We start from the raw sequence: 21130 nt of genomic DNA on the forward strand, positions 1-21130 counted from the left end.
ATGAAATAGCGACAAATCATAACCTATGAGCCCATAAGCTAAGCGAGGGTTAATTCCTTTCAACCCACTACAAAACATGAAAAATTGAGCAGATTTGTGCAAATGACCTTTATCTCACTAGTACATTTGATCGCATTTTTAGACCAAAAATTTAGACCATCTGTTAAAATGTTTTAGATTGGTCGAAATATGGAAGGAAAAATATGTTTTTCTAAAAATCCATGCCCATGTTGGTCAAAATTTTGACCAACATGACCTTAAGTGTTGGTCAAAATTTTGACCAACAAGAGCTTAAAATGTTAAAATTAAAAAAGGTTTTGGCCTCATGTGTGCGAGGGAGTTGTAATTATTGTCAAGAGAGTCAAGGGTTTTCCTAGCAGTTGATTGATGGAAGAGAAGAGCACTGGGGTGGGAGAGCAACATGGAAGGTTGGATGGTGCAATCTCCTACACTAGGATGGGAAACGAAAGAAGGATCAATGTCTTTGGTGATGTAGTAATCAATCCAGTCTCCATAGGATTTTATTTTGAAATAAAAATTCAAAATGAACTTCTTTTAGTGTTTCATCTTTAATGAGTGGAGGGTAATATGTTTAATGACTTCTTTGGGGCCAAATTTAGATTTGAGCTGCCCTTGATTCCCTATAAATAGTTATTTCTTCATTTGTAGGTTTGTTTTGTTTTTTTGGTTTTAAGTTTTTAATGGACATGCTTTGATATACATTATGTTAAAGCATATTCATCTGCATCTTTATTTCAGACAATGTACATCAATATATCATATAATATGAATTAGTAACTAAGAGTTTATAAAAAAGGAGGGTATTGTGATCATGCACAAATACTAGAGAAAACATGACTAAACAAGCAAAAAGGAAATGAAAAGCATGTGTAAACATAATAAGAGATGGGTAAGTGGTTTCTATCACTTTAGGATAAAATTCTTACTGCTAGAAAAAAAAGGTTTAAAAGATAAAACTAAAAGTTAAAATAAAATATCAAATCTCTGTTTGTATCAAATTCATTTCCATTCTTAACGAATAACATTGAAATTGGGACTTCTTTTTCTAGATTTCAGTTGAGAAATTAGTTGGAGTGGGGTTTGCAAGAAAGGTGCATCTCTTTAATTAGTTGTGATTCCATGTATACCCTTTATCTTCTTTTTTTTTAATTGCCTTGTTAAATGGTATTTTTTTATAATTTGTAGCTTGCACTAGCTATCATTTACCCATAGGCATTCCTAGACATGGGTCACTCCTAGGAGAAATTTTTAGTGTACTAGCACTTATTTCCAACATTGAACCATTTTGTTACATTCACTTAAAAAGCTAGGAAGTATCACATATCCATTTGGACATGGCTCTTAATTATTAACTATGGTGTTGAGTAGTATCTCAGTCAAGTTACATGGAGTGATTGAACAGAAAGGCATAATGTGGCTGAATGACAAAGTTGGGAAGTGCCTATCTACTACCATATTATTTTATTACAAGATGTGTATAGCATTTAGACCAAGATTTGTAAATCCATTTCAAGAAAAGTTTATGCAATTGAATAAAAAAATAAAAAATAGTCCAATTCAAAACCACAATTTTCGAATCAATTCATTTTTTTGCACTTGAGTTGATTTATCTGTTATCCAACTTACTTGGGTTATATTCTTGTGTAATGTATAGGCTCAATAGTTATGAAACGTATGAAGCTGTTTGGAACTGCATTATATTTTAACATTCCACTAGAAATAAATTATTGTGCATTCCACAGGGGAATGAAGATCATTTTCTTTGCTCCTAGTTAATACTTTTTTTTGTGCACATCTCCCCTGTCAGCTGTTAATGTAGTATCTATGTTCTATAAGTTTGTAGAAATGGCCTCTAGTGGAGTGTACTTATGGGATTGAATTTAGTTCTATTGAAAGTGAATGACATATATAATATATTTGTTGAGAATGATGAATTTGGTTTTGAAGCAATCCACTCATCTCTCAATGTCTGAGAATCTTTTACTCACAAGTTCTATATGCTATTTAAAGGTAATATTTTTGCTAAGTTGTAAGAAGAAATTTGAGTAACAACGTTAATTTTAAATTTTTTTTGTACTAGATATAGATGAAGTCCATAATGATATCAAGCTCATCAAGTTAAGAGACTAGATTAGCTGATATATCTCACAAAAAAATCCAAAATATGTTAGTACATATTACATCATGATTGATACATAAATAACATCTCTGACTTTCTATAATAGCCAATCAGCAAAATAAAATATCATTAATTTCCTGAAACTATCCATCAAAGCTTAGTTTCTACTTTCATTGTAATATTCCCAACTCCAATGTCCATGAGGATGGGAAACAATTGACAACTTCTCATATCAGAATACCTTTTTCTATTGAAGAAGATCTTGTTTCCATGTTTCTTCTTATATCCTTCTTAGATTTTTCCTCTATTTCCTTTTCCTTTTCATTGGATTGGTTCTAGCATTCCATTGTTTGATTATGGAAGGTTGGATTCATTTGTTTGTTATATGATCATGTATGGCCATATCTCATCTCTTGCTTGTGTGACCCTTACAATCCCATATCTAAGTAGCTTTAGGAACTTAACATGATTTCTATTGTCATAGTTACCTATGAATCAACATTAAAGTACATGAGTGTTTTGTATGACTTAGTAAGCATTCTCCTCACCCATTAAAAAACTCATCATTTGTAGCCTTCCATATTTGCTGCAAAATTTTAGTAGAAAGAGAGCCAAAATATTTTGTAAATCTTCTTCATGATTATAATATTACCAAATAAGATTTCCAACCAGCTATTGTCATTATATGTGTTCCAACTATTAAAGCCATTGCAAAACATGTACAAATTTTCCTTAATAGATAGAAAAGCAAAGAAAATATGCCTGATAGAATTTGTAAACAAAGAAACAAAATATGCCTAATAGAATTTGTCTTCCTGCAAAGTGAGCATAGATCAAAATGTGCATTATGTTTATAATAACTAAACCTTCAACAAACATCTAAAATGTGCCTTCTTAGGCTCCAAAGTGTTAAAAAAAATATATTTCAAGTTCTTATGCAAAAAGAATTTTATCTACCTCAATATTCCTACGTTGATTGATATGCTTAAGAAAATAGAGAAATGTAATGAGGAGAATTATAAATGTCAATACCCCCTACATAGGTGATTGGGGTATTAAGAACTAGGTAGGCTTCTTTGGTGATTGTGTAAATCCAATTAGTATGAGGGATTTTCTAATACAATCTTAGAGAGGTCCAATCAATAAGTTGGTCTAATACCTAAAGTAGAAAATAGAAATCTTGACCCACTTCTTAGCAAAACAACCTTGTAGTAGGGAAAGTTGTTTCCCCTATAATTGAGGATTCACTTTATTGATCCTTGTCCCATAAAATTTATCCCTATCTTGGAAGAAATTGCAATTAATGACCTTATCTTTGATAAGCTCTTAAGATTTTCATAAACTTTGAAGGCCTTGGACCCAATAGGGTAACGACCTACCTATAGGTAAGGAGATCACTGAAAGACAAGTCCTTTTTGTTAGGATTAAACCATAGACAAAAAAATAACAAATACATCCAAATATGACCAATAAAAAAAAATAATAGATCACATAGAAAATAACACAAGGCACCAAGATTTAATTTGGTTCACCCAATCCCTGGGCTACATCCACCAAATAGCAAGTCTGATCTTATTACAATCCAGTGATTATAACCCGATTACAATATGTAATCCCTTACAACTCAATACCGCTGCAAGAACCAATTTCACATCACAACTTAATGAAAAAATACCTAACCCTAAGCCCTTTTATACAAGTATTTTATGCCACTTTAGGGTTACAACATGTCAGCCACAACTTTGGTGATGAAATTTATGAAGTATGCACAATAATTTCCTAATCAATCACCACAAGCTAACAATCTCCCACTTGGGGATAGATTAGACTCCACACTAAATGACAATCTCCCACTTGGAGACTAATCTTGTAGCAATATGACTACCACATGGGGCTCCCATTGGATCAAACCACCCTGGACTCTATTGTTCTTTTATTCATGTTTGGTCTAGAAGACCAATCAATGCTGAAGAGGAGTTCAACTTCTCCCTTGTTATTACCTTTGTGAACATATCTTTTGGATTGTCATTTGTATGCATCTTCTCTACCTTTAACTATCCATCCTCTAAAACTGACCGAAGGAAATGATACCACAACTGTATGTGCTTGGTCTTAGAATGTAGAGCTAAATTCTTTATCAGATGAATGGCACTCTGACTATCTATGAACAAATAATTATCCTTTTGAGGATGTCCCAATTCTTCCAAGAAGAACTGAAGCCATATCATCTCCTTGGCTACCTCTGTAAAAGTAACATACTCTGCCTCTGTAGGGGATAGAGTATTAATCTTCTATAACCTAGAAACCCAGCTCATAGCTGCCCCACCAATAGTAAAGACATAACTTGTAGTACTTTGCTTGGTATCAATATCCCATGCCAAATCGAAGTCAACATAGCCCTATAAATTAGTAGTAGAGCCCCCAAAGTATAAACACTTATGGGATGTACCTCTCAAATATCTAAGAATCCATTTAACTGCATTCCAATGCTCAATTCTTGGATGACTCATATACCTACTAACAACTCCCACTACATGTGCAATATCTAGATTGGTACATACCATAGCATACATCAAACTTCCTACAGCTAAAGTATAGGGTACCTTGGACATCTTATCCTCCTCTTGTTGTGTCATAGAACACATCTCCTTAGTCAACTGCAAATGACCAGGTAAAAGTATGCTGATAGCTTTAGCATTCTCCATAGAGAAACATTGCAACACCTTCTCCACATAATCAGCCTGAGATAGCACCAATGTTCTATTCTTCCTATCTCTACAAATCTTCATACCAAGGATTTTTTTTGCTTCCCCCAAATCCTTCATAGCAAATGCATGTGCTAATTGACTTTTTAGCCCCTTAATGTGATCCATGTTAGACCTAGCTACAAGCATATTATCAACATATAAACAAAAAATAATGTAGCTATCATTATTTGACCTCTTAAAGTAAACACAATAATTTGAATGACACCTATTATATCTATGCTCATGCATAAAACTGCCAAATTTTAGATACCATTGTCAAGGTGCTTGCTTCAAGCCATATAAACTTTTCTTCAATTTGCATACTAAGTTTCCTTACCTATGACCTCAAAACCCTATGGTTGAGCCATATATATTTCTTCATCCAAATCACCATGAAGGAAGGCTATTTTAACATCCAACTACTCTAAATACAAATCTTCAGTAGCTACAAGACATAAAACAGTATGGATAGAAGTCATTTTAACAACATGAGAAAATATCTCATCAAAATCAATACCCTTTTTCTATGAAAATCCTTTTACAAATAACTTGGCTTTAAATCTTTTCTTACCTCCATCCTCTTCTTTTAACCTATAAACCCACTTATTCTGTAAAGCCTTTTTACCTACAGGAAACTTGCACAAATCCAATGTCTTATTCTTTAGCAAAGAGTCCATTTCATCTTTCACTGTAGACTCCCACTAAATCTTAGTATCCACCTACATAGCTTCATCATAAATTTTAGGTTCACCAGCATCAGTAAGTAAACTAGAATACAAAGAGGGAGAAAATCTTTTTGAAGGTCTAGTTTGCCTTGTTGACTATCTAACATTCATTGGTGTGTGTGGTATTTGTTGTTGCGGTTGTTGCACATCATGAGGAATAGCTGGAACATTAGCTTTTGGAGTATCATCTAACACTACATAATCATATTCTTTCTTCTCATATTGTTGCAACAAATATTTGTACAACACTTTCGCATTAAATATGACATCCCTACTTCTTACAATTTTATGATTTTCAAAATCCCAAAGCCTACAACCAAAATCATTAATGTCATATCCAAAAAATACACATTTCTTTGACTTAGCTTCTAGCTTGGTTCTATTTTTAGAATCCATTTGATAAAATGCTTCACGACCAAAGGTTTTGAGAAAATAATAACACACCACCTTACCAATCCATGCCTCCTCTGGAATACCACAATCTAAAGGAGCAGAGAGACCTCTATTAATCAAATATATAGCAGTATTGATAGCCTTTGCCCAAATTTTTAAGGGCAATGTAGCATGCAACCTCATGCTCCTTGCACGTTCCATTATAGTCTTGTTCATGCATTTAGCCACTCCATTTTCCTGTGGAGTCCTTGGAATAGTTTTCTATCTATGAATACCATTAGTGGAGAAATAATCTTCAAATTCATGACTACAATACTCACCACCATTATTGTCATGCCCAAAAATTATGGCCAAAAAAACACACCAAATTTTTTTATTTTTTTATTTTTTAAAAATTTTTTTATTTAAATGTATTTATTTAAACTTAAGTGCACTAAGTTGATACAGTAAGTTCACATGAAACAAGGATGCCAAGAAGGCGGTTACACGAACTCTTAACAATCAATTGATTCAGTTAACAACCCCTCTTATTTAATTAGAAGACCCAATTAATTGATAGATTTAATAAATCCCTTTAAAAGATTTACACTCTAAGAACATTAGTAAATTTCTTAAATATAATTTTATTTCAATTTTACATATGAATTTGTCGTCAACTTCGACAAGGAGTAAAACTAAAATTATCATTCATTTTATGAGTTAATCTGGATTGCATGACCCTCCAATAGACATAGATCAATTTTAAACTATAAAATTCTAATGTTTAAGACTTATAAATTTAAACCACATTTTACTAATCCCGAAAATAAAACTTCCCATTAAGAACTGCTAATCGACTAATTAAACTTAATTAAGTTATCCTTAACTACATTAAATAATAACTATATTGCATTCACAGAATTTAATAATTAACGTTACAAATTAACAATTAATAAATAAACAGATAAAACTATTTTAGAACGATTCTTTAATTAATAATATTCATTAATTATTAAATTCGCTAAGCTAAAATTATTAAATTTATAAGTTGTTAATGAACTTCATTAATACACATTATAATTTAAACTAATAATTAAATAAAATAAAATAAAAACTACTAACAACTATTTTTAACTAATCTATATAAACGAAAACTTAATTTAAACTAAACTATATAAATGAAAATTTAATTTTAACTAAACTATAAAAAAAAAAAATTTTAAAAAAAAAATTAAAAAAAAATTTAAAACGCCGCCCCACGCATATATATGCGTGGGGGATCCCACGCAATATATGCGTGGGCCTCACGCATACACATGCGTGGGGATCCCATGCATTTAAATGCGTGGTCCTCACGCATGGGAATGTGTGGGGTCTTCCACGCGTACGGGGACTGGCCGCCGGGTACGAGCCGCAGGCTCTGCCCGAAATTCAAATTTTTTTTTGTTTTTTTTTTTTAAAAAATTTTTTTTTTTGATGGGTTGTATTAAATAAGGTAGGTCACGCACCCTTTGAAGCCTTATAATAGGAGGGTGATTTACTATAATTTATTGACTGTAATAGAGGGGTCTCCCCTTTTTTTTTTGCCCATACATTTTCCAGCAAGTTTGAGCACCTACAGGCCTCTATTTTTTTTTTTGGAGATTAAGTCTTTATCAAATTTCTCCATTGATCTTGAGACATGGGTGTCAATAGATTGGTGAATCTATACATTGCATATTACATCATGAACACAACCATACATTAATCAAATGATATGCTTATAACATTTTTTTTTTAAAACTAACTTTAGTTCCTCTTCCTTTGTTGTTGGATCAATACAATTCTATTTTCTTTCACATACAAATGCAACACCTGCATATGAATCCAATTTTATACATAATGCAACTAATTACTCTATGGGAATGGAAAATAGAAAGATCACAATGGATGTTTAAATTCTCTATAATTTCATATGCATATATTTTCTCCATACCATTCTAATGTCTATTTGAACTCAGCCTTTCCTAACATAATTCCTTCATATACAAGATTAACATTCAACATTCTCAATCCATCATACAAGATATAAGATAACTCAATACCTCTTTCCTTTCTTTCTTCAATACATCCCAAGGTTGAGAGTAATTAATATAGTTTCACACAACCAACAATTCTCCCTTACATATCCATTTTTTTTTGTTATACATCCATCACAATAATATGCATGAACAAAAAGGTGGTTGAATTGGCTATAACAAGTTTCACAAAATGAGAAGACCATTTAACATACATTACGCAAATTTTCCAAAGAACATGGGAGCAATGCAAGGAAATTCTCATAATCTCTTTTTTTTTTGTATTATTCATCCTGGTTCAAAGGCTTCACTCGGGAAAGAACCAGTAAGAAAACCCGAGGTCATTGCCCAATACTTCCAAGTTTCCAATCCATTTTACATCATTTTACAACTCACATAAATCTCTACAAACTTCCAACATGTGCTATCTTCCAAATAACTTCAGAATCACAATAAAGGATAATGGGGAAGACAAAACTAAAACAAGGTGGATAATCACAACAACATCAAATCAAACATACACTCCAAACCCGGTTTGCACAATAGGTCTATACATGGAATCAAAACAAGGGGGGAGGTGGATTTTCCCAATGGGAGAAGTCAATCACCATTCCATTACATGGCCCTTTCGGGGCTTGAATTTTAAGAATTTCCATTCTATATAAGGCCCTTTCGGGGCTCCAATCACAAGGATACTCATTTTCTCTTCATACACATGATTTCACAACATCAATAAGGAAGGTGATGACAAGTAGGGGCCCATACACCCTACCCTTTTTTCCTTCCTCTCACCATGAAAGGAGACTCTCACCAATGAGGTCCAACTAAAGCCCTACCCCCATACATGGCCACTTCTTCCCTATCCAAGGGTGAGTGATGCCATCACAATCCCCATGAAAACTCAAAGAACAAGGTCTCAAAACGGCAAGAAATGAAATCCAAAACAAGGTAAAATTCCCTCCAATATCCTCCCAATACACACAACATAAAAGGACAAGAACCTTCACAATACTATAACAAGATTCACACATGATCAACAAAAAGGAAAGCTAAGCCCATGAGAGAGAAATTCCTACCTCCACAAGTGTTATGGCAACAATGGAAGTTTTTGAGAAGAGCTTCTTTCCTTTCTCCTTCCTTCAATCTTCAAGCTTGCTCTCTAAAAACTAGAGATTGGGTAACCCCCTTCACTACTTCCCAAGTGCCTCTAAATAAGAATCTACTTAACTAGGCTTAGGGTAACCCCTTGGTGGAGCCAAGGTCACCAACCTATGAAGTGACAACCAATTTCGAATTCAAGCAAAGATGGAGTGTTTGAGTGACCATAAAGGTCAACCAAGGAGACTTGGGGAGTGGAAAACACTCCCAACCCAAACCCTTACCCTTAGGGTAATTAATTTTGAAGTTTTAAGACTTAAGGATTTAATAAGGACAATAAAACTAGGGGAAACAAACTACCAAAAGAAATACACCTTAAAGATGGACTAGGTAAAAAAAGAATATAGCACAAAATAAACATGGGGTTCAGCTTTTGTCTTCCCATTGGATTTCCCGGCTAAATTTCCTGCACACTCATTGCACACGTCAGTAATTTGAGAAGCACATGTATATATATATATATATATATATATATAAATACGCATCAACAATTTCATGAAATTTAAAACATCCATTCTTTCATAATCTATTCATTCATCTCATTCTACTCATTAAAATTGGAGATTCAAAGTGTTAGTTTGCATTCATTCATTTTATCAGCATATACGTTATAAAACATTAAACTACAGAAATCAAATATCTGAAATAAAGCATCATACATCATAATTAGCAAAATAATGTTCAGTGCCACAAATAATGCTCTGACATATCGAGCCATAAAAAAAAAAAAATATAGTATCATCGAGGCTAGGATGGGTCGAGGCGGGGCCTCACAATTATCAGATCAGAGACATTTTAATTTTTTACCAGTCTCATTTTCAACCAAGCATTTCCATTTCTTAAAAGTTTGAAATACATCAGATTTTTGTCTAAGGAAATAAACCCATACTTTTCTAGTTGCATCATCAATAAATGTAACATAGTAATGAGAGCCACCAAGGGAAGATACCTAAGCCAGTCCCCATACATTGGTATGCACAAGCTCTAATTTCTACCTTCTATTTTCCTTCCCAATCTTTGCAAAAATCACTCTCTTTTGTTTTCCATACACACAAATTTCACAAAAATCCATATTAACACATTTTAGACCTGGTACAACTTTCTTTGAATGAAGAAATTTCATACCTTTCTTACTCATGTGCCCAAGTCTATTGTACCACAGTGTTGTATTAGAATCTACAACAACTATTTGTTCTCCCTACTCAATTGCAGCAATTGTTCCTAAACATTTATTTTTCTCTGAAAAAATTAAAGTAGAAGGAACAATATGACCTGTACAAAGATATAAGGTGCCTAATTTCACACTTTTTTCTACTACAAGGGAACCTTTTGAAACCTTTCAATTTTTATCATTAAAAGTAACTACACAACCCTCATCATCGAGTTGCCATGCTGAAATTAAATTCCTACTCAGCCTTGGAACATGTATTACCTCATGTAGTAGCCAATGATTCCCATTCTGCAACTTAATCTTAATTTTTCCCTTTCCAACAATCTGACAGGTTTCATTATCCCCAAATAAAGAAGCCCAAAATCCCCTTGGACATAATCAATGAGGTGTAGCATGAAATGAAGCAACAAAATCTAAAACCCACGAATCATCAACACTTTCTAAAGATAGAAGCAAAGCATCCTCTTCGTATTTTTTACTTACCACATTTGCCTCCTTGTCTCCATCTGATTTATCTACTTCATTTTTCTTTCAATTCCAGCAATCTTTCTTTTGTGCCCTAGTTTCCCATAGTACCAATAGTTGTTTAGTCCTCTTGATTGAGACCTCCTCCCCTTTGACTTTCCTCTTGATTTCCCACAATTTCCAAAATTACTTTCTATATCAGTTGTTCTACCCCTACTTTGTGCATTCAAAGTACTTCCTGATGTAGGTGCACTTGAGGTTTTCCTATGAGTTTCCTCACTCAAAATAACACCGATCACATCATCATATTTTAGGGTACTAGACCTAGGACCATAATTACTCACATCCATTACCAAGCCATTCTAGCTTTCAGGCAAATAATACAAAATCAAGAGAACCCTAATTTCTTCTTCAAAATTGATATGCATAGAAGATATCTAACTAGTAATAGTATTAAATTCATTTAAATGATCTATAATAGATCCACCTTCTACAATTTTCATATTAAATAAATGCTTTATGAGAAATACTTTGTTTGAAGTAGAGGGATTTTCATATAGTATCGCTAGGGTTTTCATCAATTCTTCTGTTGTCTTTTCTTTTGTAATATAAAATGCCACTGATGGTGCCATGCATAATCAAATGCTTTCAAGTGCCAATATTTCCAGAAGACCCGATTCATCATTTGACATAGATCCATAATACTTTTCTTTGCCTTCCAATGGCTTCCATAATTAAATCCTTTTGATATAAATAGTCTTCCATTTGCATCTTTCATAACTGGAAGTTCTGCCGATTAAACTTATCAACCCTTAGCTTACCCTCATTTGCCATTGCTCCCACTCAACCCTAAAACTTTCCTATAGAAGATAATTGAAAAAACAACCTAGCATTGATACCACTTGTTAGGATTAAACCACTGACATAAAATAACAATTACATGAAAATATGACCAATAATAGAAAATAATAGATCACACAAAAAAGAACACAAGGCACCAAGATTTAATGTGGTTCACCCAATCCATGGGCTATGTACACCAAATAGCAAGTCTAATGTTATTACAATCTAGTGATTATAACCTGATTACAATCTGTAATCCCTTACAACTCAATACCGCCATAAGAACCAATTTTACATCACAACTTAACGAAAAAATACCTAACCCTAAGCCCTTTTATACAAGTATTTTATGCCACTTTAGGGTTACAACATGTTGGCCATATGTCAGCCACAATGTCAGCCAAAACCTAATTTTTTTTTTTGGGGTGATACCCTAAACCCCAAAGAATTTATGAAGTATGTACAATACTTTCCTGATTAGTTACCACAAACTAACATTTTTAAATTTATGGGGTTTTGCACCCTTAGAAACAACAAGAACAATGCTCTTTCTCATCAGGACTTTACAAGGTTCACTACCATCAAGCACTTTGATAATCCATTTAACAAAAACAACAAGAGCAATGCTCTTTCCCATCAACACTTTACAAGGTTCACTACCATCAAGCACTTTGATAATCCATTTAACAGAAAAAGAAATTAGTTGCTTTCTTATGTCTTTAAGACCTAGATACCCCAATCTTTTATCCATGCAAAATTAATCCCACTTCTTAGATTGCATTTTCCATCAAACCAAAGGAAACTTCTATTTTTTTTTTAATATCATTCACTTGACTACTGCCAAAGAGCCAAACAGATGCATAATACATACAATAGGATGATAAAATCTTTTGATGAACTTGAATAAGAGAGAGATAGTTCCTATCCTAGCCTTCTAATTTTTTCCCCCACATTATTCTTAACCCATAGCCACATATCCTTTTAGTTTTGGTCAACTACAAAAGAAATTTCAAAGCATCTCATCTATTTATGAGGCCCACCCATTAGAAACCACACTTTTTGCACTAGCTTGGGGGGACCTTCTCGTCAACCTTACATATTAGATTATGTCTTAGATATTCTAGCACTAGAGGCAAGACAAATGAGGTCCAATTTATTAATTAAGTTATCAACATTCTCTTCATCTAGATGCACAAGCAAGGTTTTATTGTTGGAAAACTAGATATTTAGGAGGTCTTCATATTTTGGTAGCATAATATTTTTGATTCTAGGAGATCTCACATCATCCCTAAGGAGATGATGTACAACATTAGCTATAGTAACAAAAAGAGCAGGAGCTAGGGGTCAGCATATCGAATAGATCTTTCCAAGGGGAAAGCCTCTAATAAGACCTCATTAGCATCCACTTGAGTAGAAGCACCTTTTAGTAAGATACTAACCATCCTGCAACTTTTCTTGTGAAAGCCAAATACCTCTAAACCATCATCAAGAAAGTGCACTCCACCCTATCCTATGCTTTTTCAAAATCTAATAGAATAACATATGTTTATCAATGTTGTAGGGCTTACATTATAATATTGGTAACTGAGGTTGGGGCCTAGAAGTATATCACTTTTACATGGATAGCATATTACGATTTAGCAGGAAAGTTTATATTAGAATTACAGTTTATAAAATATCTTAATATCATATGTTTGTACTCGAAAGTTGAGTCCCAAACATCTTTTTTGGTATTTGTGCTTTTGAAGTTTTCTTTTGTGTTCATTTTGTGCTGTATTAGTTGGTTTTCTAAATAAAATTTGGTTCCCATATTTAACTTTATTCTCACCTAAGAACTCACTAGTGTTATTCCAAGGAGTTTTAGGTAGGAATTGTAACAAAGTAAGCATGTGATGAATCAATTTTATTAGTTTCTATGGAGTTTTATACTGATATGAATTACAACATTCATGAGAATCCAAAATGTTTGTAGTTTTTTTAATTGAATTTCTATAAAATGTGCTCTAGAAAAGTACTTTCAAGGATGAAAGTGATGATGATATAGATCTGGATGAACAGTTTGGTACTTCAAGCACTACATCAAAAGTTCTAGAAGAAAATGTATGTGATGATGAGATTGTTGAATCAGACATTGAACTTGACAATGAAGGAGTTGTTGAACTAGAAAATGACACCCCATAGAAAGTAAGGCTTGGATTTATAATATTTTCTATTGAAAACAAAAATATGTATGTCATAATACATTCTGAGTTTGAGTTAGTATTTCTTTTAGAGCTTCTACATGATTGATGCTGTTAACATCAACTCCTTAATTAACATATGTAGTTATTGATAGATGGGAGATCCCTCTATTGAAGTAACTAAAGAGCAATGAGATTCTACCCAAGCAACCAAGGGAAAAGCAATGGAGGCAATGTCAAATGGTATAAACTATTTTCTAATAGAATTCCTAGAGTGGTTGTCATATATTATTTCTGGAAGGGTATCACATAGAATGCCTTTTGCATTTGTTCTAATCTCAGAGTTTCTCAAGTGATTTGGAAGAGGCTATAAACCATCTTACAGAAGCCATTATGTGCAATCCCACATCTACAATCCTCTATGCTAGCCAAGATGAAGGCATAGCTACTAATTTAATGATTCTTTAGTCTACTATATTGGCATAATTCTTAGACTGCATGAGAGATCCTACAAGAAGAAGTTACTGATATGAGACAACATAATAATTTTGTAGATGGTGTATATGTTAAGATGAGGAAGCCCAATGCAACCATTTGGGATGCTAATGCTGCTATTAATGTTTGTACAAATTTTTAATAAGGCTTATGAAATTTTTTTTTCATCCTATCGCTTTGTAAAGGCATTAATGCACTTCACCATTCCTTGGTTTTGCCTCCAAACCATATTAAAGTCTGGGGGAATGTGCTTTATTACTTCAAACAATCTAATCCAATGTTTATAATAGTAGAGTTCTATTTATTAGAATATGATACATTTTCTATTTTGGTATGTCTAGGTTACATACTCCATATTCTTAATATATGGTTCGATTTCTTTTTGTACTAATCTAGTTTTAATTACTTTAAAAAAATTTAAATGACTATTATTTGGAATTATCAAGTATAGATTAATCAAGACTCTGCCAAAGGCCATAAAGCACAAGGAATGGCAAGAGAAATACTTGGTAATTGGGAAGAAGTTGCCAAGGGTCTGCATCTGGCATCAAGTCTTGATTATGATGAGGAAATTGCAATTGTTTTAAAGAAGGTAACAAGGCATTTGCAATTATTTTAGTTAAGGTAATGAAAAAAGTATATGCATAGTAACAAACATTTAGAGATTGTGGGTGATAATCATTTGATATGTACACATAAGTTGAACCAAATGCACATAAAATTGAAGAGTATCACAAGAAATATGAGCGACTATGCAAGGAAAGGGATGATAGAAAGAAAGAATGTGATAGGCAATGTCACCAAACTGAAGCTCAGGTAATATAAAGTCTGCACTATTATCCTTTTTTGTAACTTTCATAATGCATATAGCTAATAATGGCCCTAATTAATTTTAAGGCTACCTATGAACAATCCAAGAAACAAGAACAATCTTCAACAGGTAGGAAATCAGGTGGAATGCCTGGAGGCTTCCTAGGTGGAAAGTTAGGGGGCTTCCTAGGTGGAATGCTTGGTGGCTTGTCTGGTGGAATGCCTAATATGAGCAAGATATTGAATTTTTTGTTGATCAACTTATATGGATGGTTGATTTAACATCTGCTTTCTAGATTTTAGTTGAGAAATTAGTTGGAGTGGGGTTCGCAAGAAAGGTGCTTTGTTCATCAACTTATATGGATGGTTGATTTAACATTTGTGTTCACCTTGCTTCTTTTTGATAAGTATTAGTTAGTGATTTTGGTCTACATGTCCTAAATTAATTTGGTTCTTAGCAATTTTCTTATTATTTTTGGTCCATATATCTTTTTTCGAAAGGTTAGTTTGAGCTTGTAAAATAATTGAAGTTTTTCTCTTTTTTATTTGCATTCAGAGTAGAGAATAATGTGGAAGAGTTCATAATGTCTAATTTAATTTTTTCAATTGTCCTTTTGGCCTGATTTAATCGTAGTAGAGGAGTTCTTGAAAACTATCTTGTTTGTTTCATCATAATTAGAAACTAGAATTTTTTGATTTATCTATCATAATTTTTTTTTTAAATAAGTTAGCTATATGTTGTACCTCCTTTTGTTTTCAAAGCCCATGACAGAACATGGGTGAATTCTTTGTTCATCCATCTCTATGTGGCATATTTGATAAGACCTTTTGGGCTAGGAACAATCATACACTTCCTGGTCCATGAATATGGTATGATCTTCGATCTATTCCATGCCTCATCCCACCTTGGAGACTAACTGTCCTCCTTAATCAATCCTTGGAACACTTATTTGCCTCACAACCCATGAGCATGATAGGATTTTTGTTCAATCCATGTTGGGTTAGTGTACATGAGATCTCATGAACATGGAAGGCTAGCAATCCTTATTTACAATCCATTTCTAGTAAATTCAAAACTAATTTCATATAGAAATTTGTTGTATGATTCTGCTATTAAATACCCTTCAAAGGAAATTTAATTAAATTCATTGAACATTGCCGCATTGGTCCTAAGGCTAGCCTTTAAGCTCATAATTTTATCCACATTCTTTGTTTCACATTTTATTGATTTAACAATCTATATATGACTCAAGAGAACCTTCACAAAAAGTAGAAAAATGATGCATAATAGTTAACAGGCATTGTTTAATGCAATTGTAATCATGTGACAATACTATTATCATTTTAGTCTACTGAAATGAATTTTTATTAGTATGCTTAAATTTAAAGTAATCACATAGGAGAAATGAGTCTACTAGTTTTCATAATTTATGTTCACTTCTATTAATTTAAGTATATTTTGTAGTGGAATAAGAGTCCACTTAAAGATGCTAGGCATAGATACATGTTTTGGGTGTAAAGATTAGAATTGGCCATGTAAACCAATTATGGATCATGTTTTGCTCCATATTTTTCACTTCTATGCTCATTATGATAAGAATTGTATCATAGCTAAGTTAGCTTATTTTAGGTCCACAATTTGACAAATAAGAGGATTGGTAGGTCAAGTAGCAATTAAAAAAAAATCTTTAAGTTTAATCCGAAAAAGTTTTAGAATACAAACATTTTATTGATTAGTATTACACACTATATTGTGTAGAAACTAATCAACTTTGCAATGGGTATATTACTATTTTTTGTTAGTGAATTGGTAAATGTTTCACTAATTATTGGTTCTTGTCAAACAGTGTGGCCAATATGTGGGTTGGCTTGTGGTTGTATGAGTGTGCCTCTTTTATAAGTACATGTATTGCTATTCTCTTTTGAACAAATCAATATTTGCAAAATAGTGTGTTATTTTTTTTCTTTTAGTAACATGTCTCTATTGATAGTCCTTCATGGATGGAAGAAACCGAATTCATATGTCATACTCTGATAGATAGTTTGGGATAGCTAAGTTTATTGTGTATGCATTAATTTCTATGTATATGTGAATATTTATTAATGCAAACCATACACAACGAGCCTTTTCAAGTTGTCTTTGTGTGTAGCTATTCAACTTTATACATCTAGAATTCATGACATGAATGACAATCTTCATCCATATAATGCTATTTTAAAATTTAGGACTTTGTCTTGTTATGTGTTGTGATATATAATTAATATTTGTCAAAATTGTAGGAAGAAGCTTGGATAGAGACTTTTGTTTGATAAAAGTGCAAATGATGATCATGAAAGAAGCATATTCACAAAGCTGAAGCAACAATGTGGTGGTAAGATTACTTCTAAAATGGAGGGAATGGTATGATGCATCCTACATAAATAAAAAACTCACTCTAATTATTATCAATGAAGTTAATCTAATTGTAAATTGTGTAAAAATCTTTGTGCTTATATGTAGGTCACAGATTTAACATTAGCAAAGGAGAACCAAGGGCATTTTGATGATTATCTTAATGAAAATTCTCAAGCACATCCTGGCATAGACTTGATTGTGATAGTTTTGACAACTGGGTTTTGGCCAAGTTACAAATCATTTGATCTTAACCTACCAGCCAAAATGGTATGCCCATTTTGTATATAGTATGCATTTTAAATTTTCCAATTTTTGAAGCAATTTAACATTTTGACCTTTGCTACTTAATGAAAGTAAGATGCATAAGATGTGTCGAGGTGTTCAAGCAATTCTATCAGACAAAGACAAAGCATAGAAAGCTTACATGGATATATTCTCTAGGTACTTGTAATATTAATGGGAAGTTTTACCCTAAGCCTATGGAAATTGTTGTTACTACTTACCAGGTAATTTCCTTTTTGGTTGATTACTGACTGATAGTTGGATTCTTTGATTCATATAAAATGACATTATAGGTCATTTTCCACTAATCATTATTGTGAATTTCTTCTTCTAATTTCTGGTTAAGAATTAGTTGGGTAGGATAAGTTAAAGAAATGGCTAATATCATTATTATTAATGATCATACATCGATAATTTGATTCATTTGCTACTTATGCTATCTGTTTAAGGGAAAACTGAAATTGATGTGTTATAGAAACCATAAATAGGAAAAGCGAATACATCATGCTTATCAGTGTTAGTTTCCTTGATATATCTAGAATTCACTTCTTTTTCCTTATGTAACTTACTTTGTGGTTATGATACATAGGCATCAACATTATTTCTATTCAATGCATATGAAAGGCTAAGTTACTTAGAAGTTAAGACTGAATTGAATTTGACCGATGAAGATATTGTTAGATTGCTACATTCTCTTTCATGTGTGAAACATACAATTTTCAACAAAGAGCCAAATACAAAAATTGGGCACAAACAGATGCCTTCAAAGTCAATTCAAAGTTCACTAATAAGATGAGGATAATTAAGGTATGAACTCTGATATAACAAATTATATACTATTTTGCCTGTCTATTTTTAACAAAAACTAATGCATGTGGAGATCACATGGGAAATGGTTTCTACCTAATTGCAGATTCCACTCCCACTAGTGGATGAGAAAAAAAACTTGATTGAGGATGTGGATAAAGATAGACATTATGCAATTGATGCATCAATTGTAAGAATTATGAAGAGTAGAAAAGTTTTAGCACAACAACAACTTGTTATGGAGTGTGTTGAGCAACTTGGATAGATGTTCAAGGTGAATTGCCTAATTGGATGCTAGATACAAAAATGAATTAGTTAATTTATGAAATAAGGTTGTTAATTCACTAAATTTAATAATTTTTGTTCATGCAACCTGATTTCAAGGCAATCAAAAAGTGAATTGAAGACCTGATCACCTAGGAATACTTGGAAAGGGACAAATATATCCTAACACTTTCAGATATCTTTCCTAGAACTACCCAAATGGGTGCTTAAGGATCTTTTTTGTAGAAGTCATTTTATTGACTTCTGCAAGTGTAGGGTTGTGATTATCAAGTCATGATAAAAATATATTTCAAAACTGCATCATTACTAATGTAAGCAGTGAAGGCTGTCGAGGCCCCTTGGTAACAAGGTTAGTTTCTTGAGAATTCATGATTAGAGGATAACCTGAAACATCTCCAATTTCCAAAGAGTCGAATCATTATTTTGGTCAGTGTGGTATAACCTAGTTTTTAAATGCTTAAATGTGTCATAACTAGGATCTGTATTTGTTGAGTGGGACAATGGATGCTTTGATGCCATCAATGTTATAGTTTATTTTTCTCCAACATACATTGTTGGATATGGGACCAAAGTTATTATGATTACTTTTGAATTTTTTTGAATTTGATCTGTAATATTTTGGATTCTATTTCAAAAGGTGAAATTGTTTATATTTGTAGTCTATTTAATGTGGCTACTTTTCCAATTTTGTGTGTTAAATGGTAAACATATTACATTTTCTATTGCACCTTCTAGGAAAATGATTTCAATAATATTTTCTAGTATTTCAAGAAGTAAAGCTAGCGATGGGATATGACTGATGTTACATACAAATACTTCGTCTATTATGTTGCTATTAATATTTTACTAGCTTGCCAAGTCTGTTGGAATCATTTGGTTTATATAATCTAATCACCTATGTGAATTAGTAGCATCTTTCGACCTCATTAAAAGGTTCTAATGGACAAGTTGATAAGATAACAAGTTTTGTGATTGTTGTGGCTACAATCTTAAATCTGTAGTCTCATCTACATAGGATTATGAAATATCATCTCAGAGTATAATAATAATTGTAATAGTGCATACACACACACAACTTTTCATAGGATCAGTGATCATTTTCTATAAATGAATCATAAATAGTAGCAATTCTAAGGAATCACAATCTGATGAAGGGGTAGGAGTTACTTAAGATGAGACACCTAAGTGATGTGACTCTTTTTCCTCTCCTGAGGAAATCTCTTATGAATCCTCAATTTATCTATTAAATTAAATTGTCAATATTTCAAGAAATATTAGTCTCCTACAAGAAATAATATTTGGATTAGCGAGGAAATGTGGTAGGGAGGTGCATCAGTGCCAGTTTTCTCCAATTGAGTAGCCTGGCCCAACCTACTCAATTCGTGTCCCATGAGGCAAAATGACTTGGTTGGTTAGTTGATGCTCACAAATTGGGTTTAGTTATGAAGAACCAGTATCTAGGCTTCCTTCAATTAAATAGCCAGCATATAGTTGGTTAGCTTATGGGCCAAGGAGTCAATTGACTTGGTTGTTTGTTTTGTGCTTTAGGGCTTAATTGTGAGGAATAGTCTCTGGGCATCCTACAAGTCATTCCCATTAAATTATTAATATGGTTAGCTACTTGGAAATATGTGAAGAATTAGATTTAGTGCATTTAGGATATTATATTTTGCAATAGGAATTATCTGTATATGATCTACATCCTTGATTTTAATGTTCGATATTAATTGATTACAATTATCTCTAAATTGAATTGCAATTATTTACTAGAACACTAATCAAGATCAAGTACATCCCTAAAGGGGACATTACAAAGAATCTACACATCTATATATAATTGTGTTCATTTGCTTAGAATTTGTGTACTGTTCAACACTCTGTTGCTTTTGAACTTGTGATCAAAGTAGCATTCCATGCATTCCAGAGTGAATGCCTAGGCTAGATTTGCTCAACAAGTGAAGTGCACCACGGACTCTTAAGCCAAGCTTCCCAAGTGAAAGGATTCTTTACTTTCTTTTTTAGACAAATAGAGTGACATTTAACCTCACACTAGAGATAATTCACTAGGTAATAAAGTTTATGCTCTCTTCTCAATGTTTTGCGGTTAAAAATTTATCAATACGGCCACCTTTGTTTCTATTGTAAATTTTAATTTCTAGTGTTTTGTTATGAAACTAATTTTCATGATTCTAGAAATG

General features: G+C 32.7%; 2 pseudogenes; both read left to right on the plus strand.

The window, feature by feature from the left end:
* LOC149533699 (FAM10 family protein At4g22670-like) overlaps positions 1-15445 on the plus strand; it is a 144702-nt pseudogene extending 129257 nt beyond the window's left edge.
* Positions 15446-15526: 81 nt separating this feature from the next.
* LOC149533700 (cullin-1-like) lies at positions 15527-19142 on the plus strand (annotated as a pseudogene).
* Positions 19143-21130: the final 1988 nt, after the last annotated feature.

Source organism: Cupressus sempervirens, chromosome 10 (assembly GCF_028749045.1).
Source record: "Cupressus sempervirens isolate cs-2001-9-10 chromosome 10, ASM2874904v1, whole genome shotgun sequence".
Classification (NCBI taxonomy): Eukaryota; Viridiplantae; Streptophyta; class Pinopsida; order Cupressales; family Cupressaceae; genus Cupressus; species Cupressus sempervirens.